Raw genomic sequence first — 6745 nt, 5'->3', positions numbered from 1 at the left:
TGATAGTTGATGATAGCAGAGAGCCAGGGCAGCTAATTATTTACAGGTATGCTGGATATATTATGCAGCCCCATCTGGGCAAGGCAGACTTCTGGCGATGACAGCTCGATGATCTGATAGCTGTCATATGGAGACCATACAGGGGGTTGGAGTCGTGGGATGACTGGCGGGCGGTTCGAAGAGACCTTTTTGTTACACGCCCACTGATTGGGAGGTCACAGACTGTTATGGAGTGATTCATCATTTCATGAGTGATGAGGCAGTATGGCCGACCTCAAGGGATCTCTCAGGAGTATATAGCATATGCTCGATACACTGATGAGGAGAGACAGGGATGGTCACCTAGGCTATCCTATGCTTTAGCGATGCAGGAGCTGACAGGTTTACACCGTCTGAGGTAGGATTACCTGGATGATATAGCAGATGCGGGGGTATTGCCCTAGTACAGGGATTACTTTTAGCAGCATCCATTCCCTCGATTTACAGTTTTAGGAGAGCATGCTCCTCATATTGAGGATGTGGAGGATGATGCCCCTGCACCGGCACAAGGATAGGCACAAAGACAGGGCCATAGGCAGGGACAGGGCTAAAGACCAGATGCTCCACGACAGACTAGTGGTGATCCTAGTGCTAGCAGCAATGGGGTGCGAGCTGATGTTGGATAGCAGAGGGGTGAGGGTGGATCCCTTGGGAGAGTAGGAATGAGGTTGGGTGGCAGAGAGGAGGAGCGAGCAGCTTCGAGGCAGGTCCAGTAGTGGCGGGATGAGTAGGGTGGAGCCACGGGTGGAGATGGCGGTGGAGATGGTGGCGGAGAGCCTGTGAGAGAGTAGGGGGCTGACACAGGATGATCGATGAGAGCACGTCTTGCAGAGCTATAGTCATAGTTGACGGTGGCTCAAACTCAACTGGCGGAGCGAGACCGACAGCTGGTCGAGGTTAGGGCTGAGCGTGATCACCAGATCATAGCATTGAGAGCCGAGTTGAGAGCAGAGATAGAGTCTCTATGACAGGAGGTGCTTCTCCAGAGCAGTAGGGCTGCATATTATGTGGTGACATATAGTGTCGTAGTTCCTATTGCATAGCAGGTGCAACCCTATTCACAGTATATGGCTAGATCAGAGGGAGAATGAGTACCGCGCCAGGATCCCGGGCATCAGGCTCCTCCTCCTCCACCAGGCGATGAGGGAGAGGGCGCCAGCTAGATGATTCTTTTTGTAGCTGGGATATTTTTTGTAGACACACCCATAATTTGTAGCCGATACGATTCTTGCTCCGATGGGAGTTTGTACATGTCATTGGACATCATTTTGTACCCTTATACTTGACATTATATATATATATATATATATATACGAGATCTGTTTTGACTTCATTGTACTTGTGTCAATCGACTATGAGATGTTTCTATATGCTTTATTCTATATGTATGCATTTCTTTCAGCATGAATGTATGTAATGCAAATGAATATGGATGTTTATGTTTTGCTTTCTTTTTATATGCAAATAAATGAATGAAAATGAGTAATGAGTAATGAGTAATGCAATTTTTTCATTTTTCTATGCAATAAGATCAATGTAAATTAATAATAATGAAATGAATGAATCGATATGAAATGTAATGTATGCAGCTAAACATCTCAAAACACAAGTACTCGATCAAAGAAATAATGATAGAAAGACCACTTAGCGTAAGAAATGATGATGCTTTTAGCTCTCATTCAAAAGATAAAGAGATTATTACTATACCAAAATCACTCTAGATTCACAAAAATGCAAAATGATATGAGAAATGCAACCTAAACCTAGTCACTGGATTTAAAATACTTAAGATTCATCACTGAGCATAACGAACACAACAGGCAGGTTAGAGTTCCTTTCTTTTTCAATGTGCAATTTTAATTATCTTGTCCGCAATGACCCTTTTTTTGTTCATATCCTTAAACAGATTTCGTACGGACCTGAATTGCATCATAAAGAAATTCCCTCAAAACAAACAAAGAAATGATATGGACCTCCCTGTAGCATACAAATAAGTGGAGTCGAGGTATGTGAGGCGATTTCACCTTAATGTGAAGGCTCTTATCACAGACACCCAGCTAATTTATATGTTTCCAGATCATCGGGATCATTCCTACAAGCAGAAAACAAAGAAAATATTCTGCCCCCAATCCTTGTTTCTCTTAGTCACAATAGACTTCCTTGAGTTACTCAGAGGGACAATAATCGAAAATCAATATAAAAGACAACATACAAAGAAAATTTTCATTCATAGCTCAAACTGTTTAGTAATTGTCTTCCGTTATGTTGTTTTGCTTGTGAACTCAGTGATAAACTCTTTGGTAGTTAGGAGATAGGTAACTAACTTAGAGTGGATGACCAGGTTTCACTAATAGAAGAATGACTTTGTTGACACTGCTTATGATATGTAATGTGCTCTTTCGAGTAACCTAAGACTAGAACGTTGATCAGTTTCAAGTCATGAGGGTTCCAACGAACCAGGATGTCACAAAAGTGACTGAAAATATGTACAAGCGAAAGAAAAAGATGCTTGAAAGTGGGAAATGCCAATGTTGCGTTGATAGATGGAGCGCTTGAGTACAAGAGGCGCATGTTTGCCAGGTTTTCACCTACTTGGCAGAGATTCATTTTTTTTTTTACCAAGGTGCCTGTTTACCAGGTTTTCACCAAGGCAATTTCTCTCTTTATATATATTTCTTTTCTTTTCTTTTTTTTTCAACTCTTTGTAATAAATTAATTCATCTTTTGTAATAAATTAATCCTTTTTGCATGATTGAATGACAAATTTATTAATTAATTAAATATGCAAGGATATTTAATAAATTAATGGGATAATTGATCAAAATGATATTCTTGGAAATGATTTGATTAATTAAATAAATATTTAATTTATATTGAGTAGTTGATTTGCCATGTGATTTTTTATGATTAAAGAATTAATAATGTGCTCAAGATTGATTTAATTGCCTTTGGTTAGGACCTTGGTGATGTTGTCGAGATTAGGGGCCCATGGTTTAGATGACCAATTTTAGGGTATTACACATATGACCTCTTATGTGTCGTTATGGGTCATATGGTGTCCTAAGGAGTCATATGGTGTTCTATGACCCCTTAGGACACTATTTGGTGTCATTATAAGTCCTATGGTGTGCTAAGGGATCATCATAGTGTCATATGACCCCTTAGGACACCCTATGACCCCTTAGATGTTGTTAGGGGTCATATTGTGTTCTAAGGGTCATATGGTGTCCTATGACCCCTTACGACACCATATATTGTCATTATGTGTCTTATGGTGTCCTATGACCCCTTAGGACACCATATGGTGTTGTTAGGGGTCATATGGTCTCCAACGACCCCTTAGGATACCATTTGATCCCTTAAGACTCCATATGGTGCCATTATGGGTCGTATGGTGTCCTAAAAGGTCATATAGTGTTCTATGACCCCTTAGGACATCATTTGGTGTCATTATGGGTCGTATGGTGTGATAAGGGGTCATATGGTATCTTATGACCCCTTAGGACTCCATATGACCTCTTATGTGTCGTTATGGGTCATATGGTGTCCTAAGGAGTCATATGGTGTTCTATGACCCCTTAGGACACTATTTTGTGTCATTATAGGTCTTGTGGTGTTCTAATGGATCATTTAGTGTCATATGACCCCTTAGGACACCCTATGACCCCTTAGATGTTGTTAGGGGTCATATTGCGTTCTAAGGGTCATATGGTGCCCTATGACCCCTTACAACACCAGATATTGTCGTTATGTGTCTTATGGTGTCCTATGACCCCTTAGGACACCATATGGTGTCGTTAGGGGTCATATGGTGTCCTAAGGGGTCATATGGTCTCCAATGACCCCTTAGGACACCATTTGACCCTTTAGGACTCCATATGGTGTCATTATGGGTCGTATGGTGTCCTAAAAGGTCATATAGTGTTCTATGACCCCTTAGGACATCATTTGGTGTCATTATGGGTTGTATGGTGTGATAAGGGGCCATATGGTGTCCTATGACCCCTTAGGACTCCATATGACCTCCTATGTGTTGTTATCAATCATATGGTGTCCTAAGAGGTGGATAGAGGGATTGGGAGAGAAAGAGGGACCTAAGAGGTGGAGGGAGGGAAGGAGAGAGAGGGTGAGAGATAGAGAGATTTTGAGTGAGAGGGATGAAGGGATGGAATGAGAGTACATGAGACTAGAGAGAGAAGTGCAAAGAGAGGGAGAGAGGGAGAGAGGAATAGAGACTTGATTTTCAACCATTCTCTCTTCCTCATACCCCTTCTTCTCTCCCTCATTCCCTCTCTCTCTCTCTCCATACCCCTTCTCTCCCTCTCTCCCTCCCTCCCTTCCTCCCCCCATTTCTCTGTCTCCCTCCCTCCCTCTCTTCCGGCCCCCTCCTCTCTCTCTCTCTCTCTCTCTCTCTCTCTCTCTCTCTCTCTCTCTCTCTCTCTCTCTCTCTCTCTCTCTCTCCTCCCTTTTCCTTCACATTTTTTCTACTACAAATAGCGCTTACGGGGTACTGAACCTATTAGTTCATTGCCCTGCCATAACATTTTTAAGGCATAGGAGCGCGTACACGGTAATTATTACTTGTAAGAACGTACAGGATACTAAGCCTATTAGTTTGCTGCCTTGCCATAACATTTTAAGTCTTAGGAGTGCGTAAGCGATACTTATTAGTACAGAATGGAAAAAAAAATTGTTGGGCTTGGCAAAATTTTATGGACTAATAGCGTGCACACAGTTATTAATATAGTGTGTACGGGGTACTTAGACATAGTTTTATTTTCCCAAGAGCCTCAACGGCCTCAAAACAAGTTTTTGAGGTCGTTGAAGGCCCCACTACAACTGTGTCTGCACTTTTATCACTGTTTTATACATAGAAGTAAGTGGATTTCTTGTTTTTTGCATGATTTCAAATGATTGAATTGTTGTTCTTATTAGTTTTGTCAATATTATTGTGATTGTTTAATAGTTTTGATTCAAAAAAAGAATGATAAGATGCATATTTATGATTATTTGTTTGTTTATGAACTTTTGTTTACATATATATGTAATATGATTCTTTTTAGGACAACCGATATCAACCATGGGAAAGAACAAGTGAGGAATGATGGAACAACAAGAGGCTAAAAAGGAAAGACAAAGGTAGTGTATGAAGAAATTATGTGACATAGAACAATGGGAGAAGAAGGCATGTCATCCTCAACATCTCAATTCGATTTACCAAACAAACATAATGCACCTAATGCAATTGAAGAAGAGACATTTGATTTACCGTATGAACCTAATGTATTTGAAGAAGATACCACATTGAATAATCAATTAAATGATGAACATACACCTTCTCTATTTGATGAATTGAATGTACATAATGCATCGATGTTAACACCTACTAGAATCATTCGTAGGAAACCAAAGTATCTAATTGACATTGATGAGAATATATTGAAGCCAATGCCCGATAAAATGAATGAATGAACTTGTAGGAGAATGGTTAAAAGAATATGGCAAAACTATTTTGAAAACTTAAATCAAACCGCAAGATGTCAATTAATTGTTCAAATGATTAAAAATTTAAATTTTAGAGAGACAATGAAAATTCTAGGCCTAAGATCATCTTAAAGTAATAGTGAAAGAACTATCATGAGAAATCTATTTGATGCATATCAAGCTATTGGTTCAAAATCACGTACTAAATATTCTAATGCTACTCGACGTGTCATTACATCAACCATAATGAGCAAGAAAATAAAAAAAGATCGTTTGATAAGCAAAACAAGAAAGTCATTAAACGTTAGTAGAACAACATTAAGTAAAGCCTTAAAGAGGTGGGAAAAAATAGAGGAACCTAACAATAATTCTCTTTGGGCATTCTTGGGTAGACTACCACGCAAAGACAAGGTTGTTGTTGATGCACTAAAAACATTAATTGAAATTTTTTGGCATGACAACACAAGAGTTTCGCCCAACCAAAGAGATGTTGTTAGAAGGCGAATCGGGTCTACAAATCGTGAGCCACATGCCAAACACTATTTGAATATGACTCAAACTAAATTTTATGAAAGATTCCTTCAAAAGTTTCCTCAAATAAGAATTTCTCAAAGATTTTTTGAAATGGCAAAACCTTTTTATATTAAGATTAATCATGTATGCACCATGTTTTGTTGTAGAATGCATATTGAACTTTCCATGCACTATGATATTTTTTGTCATATTTGTTCTACTTTGCACACTAACGATGTTTTGCAGGAATGCAATATACAAGCACCTCCTAAGTCAGTAAGATAATTTATTTCAAGTGTGCTACATAATAGACATGATGGTTGCATTTATTATAAGATGTCTTGTTTGGAAGGTTTTTGTGCTATATGTGGTGGTTTGCAACATTTACCAAGATGCGTACATTTGGAGAGCACACATGAAATTGGTAGGAAACTATTTTCTTTTGGAAAATACAAGACAGTCACATATGGAATTAAAGATGGAAAAGATTTGAAGAGATGTGAGCTAGTGAAAAATGATATATGTGTAGCTGACTTTATGAAAATGTTTCAAGAGATATTAGTTTATGAGTACATAATGCATACACATAGAGCTCGATGGTTAGATGAGAAATTCAAGTTATGTAAGGACACATTTCCTCTTGGCACCATTGTCTCTATCATTGAATTTGCTGAAAATTATACACTACAACCTCAAAATGAAGTGCAAT

This window comes from Cryptomeria japonica, chromosome 6 (genome assembly GCF_030272615.1).
Source record: "Cryptomeria japonica chromosome 6, Sugi_1.0, whole genome shotgun sequence".
Lineage (NCBI taxonomy): Eukaryota > Viridiplantae > Streptophyta > Pinopsida > Cupressales > Cupressaceae > Cryptomeria > Cryptomeria japonica.
The sequence above is the reverse complement of the archived record's forward strand: the minus strand, read 5'-3'. Positions refer to the sequence as shown.